This window comes from Xyrauchen texanus, chromosome 33 (assembly GCF_025860055.1).
Source record: "Xyrauchen texanus isolate HMW12.3.18 chromosome 33, RBS_HiC_50CHRs, whole genome shotgun sequence".
NCBI lineage: Eukaryota > Metazoa > Chordata > Actinopteri > Cypriniformes > Catostomidae > Xyrauchen > Xyrauchen texanus.
The window spans coordinates 28,040,809-28,054,216 of record NC_068308.1 but is presented as its reverse complement, the minus strand read 5'-3'; the positions used below and the strand labels follow the sequence as shown (position 1 = coordinate 28,054,216).

At 38.0% G+C, this 13,408-nt stretch overlaps 1 protein-coding gene across 26 annotated transcripts in view; it reads left to right on the top strand.

The window, feature by feature from the left end:
- LOC127626740 (transcription factor 7-like 2) overlaps positions 1–13,408 on the top strand; it is a 104,630-nt gene that overhangs the window by 40,588 nt on the left and 50,634 nt on the right. The window lies entirely within an intron of this gene.

Here is a 13,408-nt window from a genome sequence, read left to right as displayed (position 1 = left end):
CTTATAGAGTCTGCTTTGCAACTGTACACACAAACACTCCTTCAAATGCAGACACGGATCGTATGCCTTTAGCTTGTGCTGTAATTGTAAATTATTGCTCGTCTTTTGTCATTCAGGATGCAGAATTCCTCCTATAACATGTTTGCATGTGTTAAAGGAAAGCACTAGCACTCCAGAGTAGGGTTGCTCCAAATCGATACCAGCCCCGGTACCTTGGTATCGATACTATAATCAACATATTTTTTTATGAAATTACAATGAAAATTACTTGATTAAAAGAACTGCATTAAGTCTCAAAGATACACAGAACTGTGCAAAAGTTTTAGGCGCTTGTGGAAAATGTTGCATAGTGAGGATGTCTTCAAAAATAATGACATAAATTATTTTCATTTATCACTTAATGTCATACAAAGTCCAGTAAACATAAAAAAGCTAAATCAATATTTGGTGTGACCACATTTGCCTTTAAAACAGCACCAGTTCTCCTAAATACACCTGCTCACAGTTTGTCTTGGTTGTTGGCTGATAGGATGTCTCAGTTGCTTCTGTCTCTATATGTAATCTCTGACTGACACAATGTTCTGTGGGGGGATTTTTGGGGGCTATGACATCTGTTGCAGAGCACCCTGTTCTTCTATTCTAATCTTTTCTATTTGCAAGTAATGTTTGGCAGTCTAACATATATATTTCCTATTGACACACTAAAGCTGAAGATATAAATAACCATCTAAAGACAATTGCTTTTGTGAAACCTCTTATGTGCCTAAGAGTTTTGCACAGTACTGTGTATGTGTGTGTGTGTGTGTGTGTGTGTGTGTGAGCGTGTATTTATCACTTTGTGGGGACCAAATGTCCCCATAAGGATAGTAAAACCTGACATTTTTGACCTTGTGGGGACATTTTGTCAGTCCCCATGAGGAAAACAGCTTATAAATCATACTAAATTATGTTTTTTGAAAATGTAAAAATGCAGAAAGTTTTCTGTGAGGGTTAGGTTTAGGGGTAGGGTTAGGTTTAGGGGATAGAATATAAAGTTTGTACAGTATAAAAACCATTATGTCTATGGAAAGTCCCCATAAAACATGGAAACACTACGTGTGTGTGTGTGTGTGTGTGTGTGTGTGTGTGTGTGTGTGTGTGTGTATATATACACACACACTTCCGGTCAAATGTTTAGGGTCACTTACTCGTTCTTTACTATTATTATTTTCACATTTAGGGATAATACTAAAGTCATCAAAACTATGGAATAACATAAATGGAACTATAGGAATTGTGTTATGACTAAATAAATTCCAAAATAAAACTCTTATATTTTAGTATCTTCAAAGTAGCCACCCTTTCCATAGATTTTGTAGACGTACTCTTGACATTTTCTCAACCAGCTTCTTGAGGTATCACCCTTGGATGCTTTTAAACAGTATTGAAGGAGTTTCCATCAATACTGGGCACTTATTAGCTGCTTTTCTTTATTATTCGGTCCAAGTCATCCATTTCAAAACATTTTTTTTTTTTTAATGAAATAAATGTAAATGTTGGCACAATTATATTTTTTTCTACAAAGCTATTTTCAAACACCTTCAAATCATATAGTTTTTAAGATCACGATAAACATTTCAGTCAAGACCCCAAACTTTTGAACAGCAGTGTGTGTGTATATATATATATATATTAGGGCTGTAGATTTAACGCGTTAATTTAGTGCGATTAATTTGATAAAAAAATAACGCGTTAAAAAAATGTACGCAATTAATCGCCCCAGACCGTAATAAGGAAGTTTCCTTCCTGAGAAATGCAAGCTTGTAGTACCACCTGTTTTCTCCAGAGGGCAATATGTGAAACTTCAGCTGTGTGAGTAACACACAGTTTATACAGTGAAGAAAACAACACATCAGCAGTTTGAGGGAATTATAAGGCAAAAATACCAAATAATTTAATACAGAAGGACTCTTGTTGTGGAATAAGTAGAGCCAGAGCTTTTTAAAGGAAACACTTTTTTAATGCTTTATAGCTTTATTATAGTTCAAATAATACGGAAGCAGACCATGTAAATAACTACAAACTCTGAAACTGGCATTTCTCTGTGCAGTCAGCATCTATTCTATGAGTTGTGCGAATGTCCCAATCAAAGGGGGAGAGATTGAAACTGCACCCCGCTGAAGCAGACTCTGTCGCGGGGATGCTCGTCCCTTGAGCACGCACACTTAATGCAGCTAGATTATAACGTGATGGCTCGCGACTTATTGAATCATAATATATGTGTCACTGTGTGTTTCTTATCGTGAAGAAAATTTGCAATATGCAGCTTTCAAAAAACAAGAGAATGAATTTTATTTGTGAGTTAAAGATGGATTGAAGTGAACAGAAAGGTGAGCGTGGTAGTCTTCACCCCATTATACACTGCAACAAAATACATTTTTGATATGTTTTTGTTTTGGCTTGTTTTCTGATATAAATATTTTAAACTCCTTTAAAACAATGTATATTTTCTTTAGCAGCTATGCTGCAGAAGAACAAATTGTTGTCTGAGAATGTTGAATATAATATTAAAAATATTTTAAAGAATAGATATTGAATATAAGTATATTTTGTCTTTACTGCACTCGTAGAAGTATAACCAAGTGAAAACATACACTTATATACAAAATACACTTATATTTAAGATACATCTTAAAGCAAGTCTAAATACCTTACATGTTGCTTCCCAAGTAAATTGATCTTGTTTTAAGGATTTTTAGACAATTTTAAATGGAAAACAAGACAAATTAACTTGATTACAATAGTTTTTTTTGCAGTGAATTTACTTTACTGAATTAAACTTAAAAAGTATTTTTCACCCTTTAATTCAGTGAATGTCATTTAGAGGTATTTTTTGGGACACAAGTTGAATAATCGGTTAAGAGCTAACGATTAATCGTTGCAATAATCGCAGAGATGTTGAATAATCATTCTAATAATCGTTAGATTAATCGATTATCATAATAGTTTGTTGCAGCCCTACTGTGTTTTAATAAAATGTCATCCTTCTGCTTTTTAATGAGCACACTTTGCCATATCCAGAGTTTTATAAAAAAAACAATTTTTTTTTAAATATATATATTTTAGCAAATTGTCATTGATTTCATTGCAAAACTGACACATCTTATATCACTTTGCTAAGGGCAGCATACAATAATATGGTACCAAAGTCAGAAATAAGATGATATCGTACCATTAAAAAAAATTTGGTAACGCGATACTTCATTAGGACCAGTAAACGGTGCAAACCTACTCCAGCTGTTTAAAATTGTATCATTTCTGGATTCCTGGCAGCCCAATATGCCTCTTGAGTTGCATCTTTGTCTGCTTGCAGGCCCTGTTTCAGCCTTGTTAATTATTTTTCTGCATCTTCCGGAATGGTGGCGATTATTTCGCTCTGATTTCTTTTGCTTTTCTCTAAAGCAGCTGGCTTGAAGAGGATGCTTTTCATTTGTAGCATCTGGGGTTGAATGTATGCCAGCAAGAAGTTAGGAGGTAGAGTGATTTGTGTTTTTGTATGCACACTTGCATGCATGTGTGTATAAATGTGTACGTGACTTGGTTTGTGTGAGTCGAGGCCAAGGATGTTTGGATGGGATGAGGCCTTCGTCTAGCTGTTCTAATTGTTCTCTTGTCCATTGACATGAGTCTGAGAGAGCAAGACTGAGAACAGGAATCGAGAGTGCCTGTCTGGCACTGCTCTTTAGCTTGATGTGGCATGGAGTGACGCAATATGGGGCCACTGCTGCTGAGTGTCTCAATTGCTTCTCTGCCCTGCTTGATGGACACAAACAGTGTGTGGAATTTAAAAGGGGGGCAAAATGGGTAGCCTTGCTCGGCCAAAACCCAAGGATCAGTAGGGCGAGAGATTATTTAGCTCATCGCCTTGTGTTTAGCTTGTGTTTAGATGTGACATTGTGAGATGTGCTTGTTGTTGAGGAAGGCTTATTTTTGTCTGTTCCTCAGGGTTGTGTTGGCCATGTCTAGATGGTAACTCTTGTTCTGCCAAAGTTTTGTCGAGATTCACATTGGTGTTTTTCAGCAACTCTTATCTCAACCCATGACTGGGAATATTTTATGGTGCCCATTTATGCGGGGGTGGGGTGGTGGTGTCCTCTATGGCAGTGTTTCCCAACCACTGTGCTGCGGTACACAAGTGCCGTGGAAAATTAGCAAATTCCACAAAATAAATAAATGCATGAACATTTTTCAGGATTTTTCATGTAAGTTCATGATTAAAAATTAAAATGTGAATGAAAATAAAAGCTATTAAATGTCTTATTATCATTCAAATATGAAAATTAAAATGACGGGTAATAATAGATTGTGACGGAATTGTTACGACCCTGCCTGTCTAAATGACGGACGTTAAGAAAGTCTAATGCATTTTTTTGCGTAACCGAATTTCAAACATTACATGTAAACACGCTATTAAGATGGACAGAAAACATGGAAATTCTTGAAAAGGAAAAATATTGACGATGGTTTGCCTATGTGGGATAGTGGTGTGCCGTAGTATTTTTTTGTCATAAAAAGTGTGCCGTGGCAGAAAAAAGGTTGGGAAACACTGCTCTGTGGTATAGTGCTACTAATTGGACCCAGGGTAGAGGAGGCTAACCCATACAATTTCATGAATTTTTGTTAAGCCCCTGACCCTGAGAGTTTTGCAGAATGAGGTTTAGGCCTATTGGATTGCATTTCTATTGGATAGCAAGTTAGACCAATCAGTGGTTGATTTCTGGCAAGATGGCAGTTTTAAAAATGGCCAAAAAAAACAAAGCTTTGCCTCTGCAGCTGGCTTACTGATTATTAAAATGAATAAGTAAAAAAAAAAAAGACACAGAACATCGAGACCGTAACAGTGAACAATTTTTAATGGTATTGGAGATTTGTTTTTCATAACAGTGCAGTATTCTTTTATTTTTTATATTGTTTGTTGTTGTGTTCCGTTAACCCTGCTGGAATATCCAGTTTAAACTGGTATCTGTGTTTAAGACAGGGTCCCGCGGATCGACCCCTGCCTGTTTAAGTTAGAGTCTGTGATACATTATTTATTCTGAGATTGTTTTGAGTGTGTTTTGTTTTGGTATGGGGATACAGTATTCATTTTATTTGTTCAGGTCTTGAAAAAGGTCTTAAATGTTATTTTAAAAACTCTGCAGCAACCCTGTAAGAACATTCTGGCTGTTTTCTTGTTGGTCTAAGCTGGTGATTTGCTGGTTCAAACTGGTTGTGCATACTGAACCAGCACCAAACGAATGGTGGGAATCAGTATGCACAACCAGTTTGAACCAGCAAATCAAAAAGATTTGGCCAAAAGATTTTAATCTGTATGGTCTGAAGATGGCATTTCATAAAAATAGCTAATTACAGTAATTTGTAGTTTCATGATGCGGTTCTGACAGAACTTGTTTGACAAGTTTCACAAAGTGTTCTCAAAGTAGTAGGCCTACATCTCTGTATCATATGTGCTTTTTGAGTAGTAGATATAGACAGGCAAACAGTAAGCTTGTTTAAATGGAAGAAGTTTGTGTGAATCCAAATGTTTGTCACTGTGTCTCCATAGTGTACATGTTCCTGCTTGTGCTGCATTGTGTGTGTGTGTGTGTGTGTGTGTGTGTGTGTGTGTGTGTGTGTGTGTGTTTTTGTGTGTGTAGATTCAGTTGACTGGCAAGCAAATGTGCAGGTTCCATGTTGTCAGTTAAGTTGGGTTAGGTTTTCAAGCTTAGTTTCACATGATTTCACTCAAACCACAGCATGTTGCCATGTTAGCACTCACAAGTTTACATAGTGCTCTACTCACGGTCCATCTAAAAGAGAGAGAAAGCGAAAGCAGCTATAAGGGATGGGGAGGGTGCTGAACAAGGACTGCAAGAATGTTTGGGTTTTTTGTCTGGGCCAAAACTTCCACAAGGACTTCTTGTGATCTACTAGTGGAGCCTCTTTCCAAAAATCTAAACTTTGATAGAAGTGCCTTTAATACTTTCCACTACATCTTTCTGTAGCACCTCCCCCACTCCACACACACACACACATTATCTTTGTGCATGACATTGAGTGAGACAGAGTTAGCCAGGACTCGTACTGTATTAGCACTAGAGGCTGTTTCACAGGGAAACTTGTTTTGACAGAGCTCCAGGTGTCTCATTGTTGGACGTGCTATGGTTCAACAGATTTACCAATTAGTGTCGGGATATGGGCAGACAAGGGGAGGGGGTAGCTTTTAGTTGGTGGTTTGGAAGAAATGAATGAGGGGGATAGCAAGCGAGAGTGATGGAATGACATGGGGCCTCGTGGGCTGCCGGGTCATATGGTCAGTGAGGGATGCTTGGTAAGTTGATATGTGACGACCTTTCACAGGCCTGTTATAGAGTAGCTTGGGAAAGTTGCTCAGAATAGGAGGGGGAAAAGATAAGAAAAAAGAAAGCACCAGTTTTAAAGTTAACTTGTTCCTGATTGTGAATTATTTATCAGTACATGTGATTCCAAAGAACATTTAGTCATAATCTTCATCTGCAGATTTTCATGATCAAAATGCAATAATAACTTGCTCCGCCTATGAAACGACTTTCTGTTGCAGCTGATGTCACCAAGCCCTCTCATATTTCAGCCCCTCTTTTCTAACCACCTGTCATAGAGACCGATTTTCACAATACAATCAATCCCAAGGGATAAAGTCAAGTACCACCCTACATTTTGTTCTCATTCGTTAACTCGGAAATATGTCACATTAGTCAAATAAAATGGGTTGCAGACTTAAACCAGGCTTAAAAACTCAGTCACAAAACCTTTAAACAAAGTTTGGGATTTTTAAGACCCTTTAAGACATGGCCAGACAATATCAGCTCTTTAGAAAATATTAATAGAGTAATGAATGTTCTCATTGAAACATGAGTCTGTTCATGAAACATAAACCCAGTGTGCTTGTAGACATGTTGTCTATTCATATTTCCCTCTTCCATCAATTTTTTCATAATTATTGTTGCTTTTACAAATTAACTCTCGTTATTTTTATTTGAGCCTGGCTGCTCTGCTTCCAGGAAGTTTTAGGCGAACTTTCGAGAGGAAGTTGAAATGATTTAGACCCTGTCCCTCGGGTGGCCTGTAGAATGTGGAGCTTTTTTTGGACACAGCCTGGTTGTTTTAGTAAGCCTATCACTCACTGCACTCCGTCATAAAGCCCAGACATATTCATGCAATAAATTAATTGAAATGAAAATGAATAGTCTGCTCTGTCAAATGTGCGGTTATGTTGAATTTGTGTTCAGGAATTCCTACGCGTGGAATCTGGCCATTAAGCGTGAGAAGGTATCGGAAGTTGAGGTCCATTGAAATCACCTAGTGTCCTCCAGCATGTTCCTTCGCTAATCCATTGTTTAGGTTGGATGAGACAGTTTTGGCCACACGATGTGGTGAGATTCAGAAGAACACCAGGAGCGGGAGTTATGGTGTGTCTGTGTGTGTGCTGTGAGCTGTGTCAAAGTGAGAGATGAAGAAAGAAAGTAAATGAAAGCTAAGAATTGGGGAGGGGTGAAACTGACATTCCCAAAGAACAATTTATTGTTGTGGCTGAATGTGCAGTGACAGTTAAAGTTGAACACCTTCCCTCTTTTGGTATATGTTTGTGTTGGCCCCTGAAACGCTCTTCCAGGGAACACTTTAGCTGACCTGAAACACGTTAACATAGTCCTCAGTTGAAAAAGCAACAGGGATTTTTTGGAAGTCAGTAAGAAGTATCTGATTTGGGAGCAGTTTTGCATTGTTCTCTCATGCTCTCCCTCTTCAGATTGTTTTCACATGTGCTTCAGCTTTCCTTTGTGAGACAAACTTCCAATTTATTTAGATTTTCTATTCTCTCAGCAGTTTCTTTGCTGTCGTCTCTTTACTGTTTATTTGTTTCTTTTTTTTTTTTTATGTTTCTCCACAGTAAGTGCAGCCAGTCAGAGCCACTTTTTCGGTCTCCATTATGGCTTTAAAATAGAAAGATGACACATGACAGTTTTTTCTCACTCAAAAAATCTCTTTGTTTATATTGTTTCTTTTTTGAACGATTCAGCGAGTTAAAGTGGTCTTGTTCATGCACGCTGTTGCAGGTGTGCACATGCCCTCTTTATCATTTATTTAGCTTAGTTGCAGAAATGAGAGGAATGTCTACTTCTGCTCATCCATATGGCTCTGTGTTGAAAACAGATGCGTGGTATTTAAACTTTATTTATTTTAACAGCAAAATGGACAACTCTTACATGTCCAGGAGAGTGTCTTACCACACTGACCACAAGATACTAAACTAAAGGGAATTCAAAAGTTTCCTTTTATTTGTCAGCAGCTGGAAAGCAAATGTTTTAACGTTACATAACCTATTAGCATGAGCTAAATGTCAGAGCCTTGGCCTAGTCGATAGTGTACATGCTCTTGTTACATTGAGCCTTGATGCTCATTTGGGAGATGCAGGTTTGAATCTGACCTACGTTATGTCTCAATCTATCTGTTTCTGTCAATAATAATTCAGAACCCTCCACATGGAAAATAACAGCTGGTTTTCTGATCTAGATAAACATACTATATATGCTTTTATTCATTTATTTGTACTGTGAACATCTGAGTTCAGTAACAGTGATGCAGGCCTTAGTGCACAGTTTTGAATAAAATGGTGGGCCATGATTGAAGTGAGACAGGGGTGGTGTCTGTGGACATCAGACAGCAAGACGAGGCTTTATTGGGAGGCTTATTAAGGACAGTGCAGCGATGTGGAGAAAGGAGCGAGTGCTTCACTGGCCTGCATTCCTTTGAACACCGGCCTACTCTTATCTACAACATGCTCTGTTCGTTCGTAACAAGACATTTTTCTTCACACCACTGATTTTTTATTTTTTTTGCTTTTTCCTTTACCCCTGATGGAAACAAGGTAAAGCTAAGATGTCACCGCTATCCTTAAGATAGAGAGTCTGCTCCTCACGTGTCTTTTTTCTCCATTATTCCCAGCACCTGTTGGAAAGCAGAGACATGCTTGAATCAGTTTTATTTTCCCCCTTTTGTGAGCTGAAACCTTAATTGAAACTTTTTTTTACGCTGTCTCCACCTTGTGCTAAGATGCCACATAAACTCTGCTGTTTTACTTTTGTTCAGACAATCATTCCTTAGAAGGGACAGTTCACCCAAAAATTATAATTCTGTAATTTACTAAGCATCACATTGTTCCAAACCCATTTTACTTTCTTTCTCTATTAAACACAAAATAAGATGTTTGGCAGAATGTTTAGCCTTAATAACCATTCACTTTCTGACTATGGGAAAAAAGATGCAATGATATTTAATGGGTACTGAGGTTAGCATTCTGCCTAACATCTCCTTTTCTGTTTAGTAAAAGAATGGCATACAGCTGTGGAACAACATGAGGTTGAGTAAGCAAATTGAACTTGGTTTTTGGTGAACTATCCCTTTAAGCATTGTATTCAGTAGGAAGATATACACTGCATGGCCAAAAATAAAAACTAGCCGCTTGGATTTACGTAAATAAGCAGATATGTAAGAGCCTATGAATGGATCGTTATTGCAGTGATTAATATGTTTCTAACTTATGCAGAATGTAGCTTCTCATTTCTTAAACATCCATGTTGGAAGACGTACCTCGTTGTCATGGAAAAGATGTTACTGTGCTTCAGAAGATATTGGCCTGCATCAAGCAAAGAAAACAACTAAGGATATTGCTGAAATAACTGGAATTGGGTTAAAAACTGTCAAATGCATTATTAAAACGTGGAAGGATTGTGGTGAACCGTCAGCTTCGTGGAAGAAATGTGATCAGAAAAAAATCTGGAATGATCGTGATCGGAGACCACTAAAACTCTTGGTGAAGTCAGATCATGAAAAATCGACAGTAGAACTCACGGCTGTGTATAATAGTGAAAGTAAGAGCATTTCCACATGCACAATGCGACAAGAATTTACAGGATTGGGAATAACAGGTGTGTGGCCACAAGAAAGCCACTTGTTAGTGAGGCTAATAAAACAAAACAACTTAAATTTGCTAGGGAGCATAAAGATTGGATGTGGAGCAATGTAAAAAGGTCATGTGGTCTGATGAGTTCTGATTTACCCTATTCCAAAGCGATGGGGCATCATGGCAAGAAGGGAAGCGATGCACCCGTCATGCATAGTGCCCACTGTACAAGTCAAGTCAAGTCAATTTTATTTCTATAGTGCCTTTCACAACACACATTGTTTCAAAGCAGCTTTACAGAATATAAGCATTAACAGACGATAAAACTGTAATGTCTATAAAGTCGATTAATCATCATTGTGTAATTTCGATAAAATACGATTTTTAATAGTGTTTAAAAATAATTAAATGATAATTGTATTAATAACCCCAGTGAGCAAGCTGTAGGCGACTGTGGCAAGGAACACAAAACTCCATAATATGTTGATTAATGGAGAAAAATAACCTTAGGAGAAACCAGACTCACTGTGGGGGCCAGTTCCCCTCTGGCTAACATTATGAATGTAATGTAAATATTAATTATGTATAGGTAAAATCATGGTTTAAAATTATTAAACTAAGTGTTAAGGGTCAGTGATTAAACATCGATTGTGTTTGAACTGTAAGATTAATGACCAAAGCCTCTGGAGGCAGTGTTATGATCTGGGGTTGCTTCAATTGGTCAGGTCTGGGCTCAGTATCATTATGCGGCAATAAAATTAAGTCAGCTGACTTCCTCAATGTACTGAATGACCAGTATATCCCATCAATGTATTTTTTCTTCCCTGATGGTACAGGCATATTCCAGGATGGCAATGCCAAAAATCTGTGAACGAGTGATTCAGGGATTCATGTATTGGCCACCACAGAGTCCTGACCTTAACCCCACTGAAAGTCTTTGGGATGTGCTGGAGAAGACTTTACGGAGGGGTTTGACTCTACTGTCATCAATACTAGACCCAAAAATGAATGCAACTCTGGACGGAAATAAATATTTTGACATTGCATAAGTTTGTCAAAACTATGCCACAGCGAATGCATGCGTAATCAAAGCTAAAGGCGGTCCAACGAAATATTAGAATATGCAACATTTTTTTTGGTCAGGCAGTGTGGTTTTCAGGTTATTGACAACTGCCCTGCCATGACCCCTCCTTTTGCTATAGCAATGCAATACTCTATTGCTTCAGTTTCAGGGATGCTCTATAAAACTTATGAGATTTTATGCAATGCTTATGAACATTGTTATGCAATGCTTATGTAGATTTCTTGCTGAGAGCACAGTAAACAGTTTGTATTCAAACATTGAAATACATGTTTTCTGTCAGCCATGGTATGCTTTGTGTCCAGAAAAAAGCAAACCAATACCACATGGCTAATAAAATGTTAGTGGATTCCCTCTCATCCAGACCAGCTGTAGTAGATGCTTGTCTCGATATATCTTAACCAGCTTCAGCATGAATGATGAAATTTGGACTAGTTGTAGCATGGCACTGGTCAAGGAAGCGGAATTATGCTCCACCTTACATGTTTTGACAAGGAATAGCCACCAGTGTCACATCTGGAGGCCCAACACACACTCAAACATTAGATTATTTTAACTTCAAAGCTTTAAACAGAATCTATGTAAAGTAATATGACTATGTTATAATTTTATAACCATAACCATTTTATAACCATTTGTCTGCATGTCTAATGATGTTATCAAACCCAGCCCGCCTATGGGTGTTTCTTACTTTCTCCAATCCCATTGTAATATGCAGAGACTAATATAAGCAAGCCGTTCATGGTTTGAGTTCCCCAATAAGTGTAAGTACTGTGGCTTTGTGGCGCTTCTAAAACATTTGTTTCGACACCGCAATATTAACTCAACTAATTCCGTGAGTTTTGTGTGGGATGGTCTTACAATTTCATTCTAAACAATGCCAGACCAGTCACATTTTCAGAAAACCTATTTGAAAACAATCAGTATTTTTTGCAGCTGTGGTCGCTATGTTAGCAAGAAATTACACACTTCAGTTTTAAATGTTTCATTTTGCAAGTTCGGCTAGTATTTTACTGCCAAAATCCTCTGAGGTAGCTATAGCTTTATTCCTCTCCCATTCTCACAGACTGTTAGCTCTCATGCCTATCCGAGGAACTCCAGTAAGCTAATTCAAGCTCAGGATTTACAGTGGCTGTATGTCTGCCTGCTGCCTTCTCCTTTAATTGTTATATCTTTTCACCATTAATACGAGCAAAAAGAGAGGCTTCTGCGATGCACGGCACATCAAAGGCTACCTCCCCCAGTTTTACAAGTTGGCCATCTCTTTGGAGGAAAGGCTCTGGAGATGTGCGCCGACTCCCGGCTGGAATGGGTTTGATGGTCTAATTGTAGCCCCCAGTGGACACAGCTGCATATCACAGAGAGCCTGGGCCATTCCAGGATTCAGTGGAACATGCTCTTCCAGGGATGCATAGTCATTACAGCACCAAATCCAGCCTGAATCATGCTTTATTAGAGAGTGGACATGGAAGAAAGTTCCCTTTTGTGCTTTGGTTAGAACAGAACACTATATTTACATGAATGCATTTGGTAGACACTTTAATCCGAAGTTTATTCAGGGTGTATTACATTTAATCAGTTTATATTTTTCCCCATGAATCGAACTCATGATCTTGGCATTGCTAGTGCAATGCTTTACCAGTTGAGCTACAGGCTCTCCAATAAAGTTCCCATTGCTCTACCTGCCCATATATCACATGGTCTACTGACCATCAATTATTAAGAATACAGAGCAGACTGACTCTGTCCCACATAACAGAAATAAACTGTCATCTTCCTCTTCCTCTTCTTTCAGTTTCTCTGCTCTGCCCTTTTCCATCAACCTGTCATTCTCTTTTCTCTGTTGCTTATTTTCTCACTTCGATCAGCTCCTACATCCACATTTCCTTTCTCTCTGTCTCTTGTCTGCAGTTTTCCACAGTATAGCCAAACTTATTCAGTGAAAATGGACTGTTCAGAATTTTTTGCTTAATAAACCCTCAGCAAGCGTTAAAGAGAGTGTTCTTCCAAAAATGAAAATTCTGTAATTTTCTCACCCTCATGTTGTTCCAAAACCTGTGTAACTTACTTCCATGTAACAAAATGTTAGACAGAATGACAGCTTCTCAGTCATTATTCACTGTCATTGTATAGAAGAAAGATGCAATTCAAGTGAATGATGACTGAGACTAACTTTCTGCCTTATCTCCTTTTTATCTCCTGTATGACTTACAGAAGAAAATAAGTCATACAGTTTTAGAAACAACATGATGGTGAGTAAATTATCATAAAATTTTGATTTTATGGTGAACTATCCTTTTAATGTAGTGCCTCGCTAAAGACCCCGCTGACCACACCAGGTCATGGGGCTTGCCACGGGCTTCGGCCAG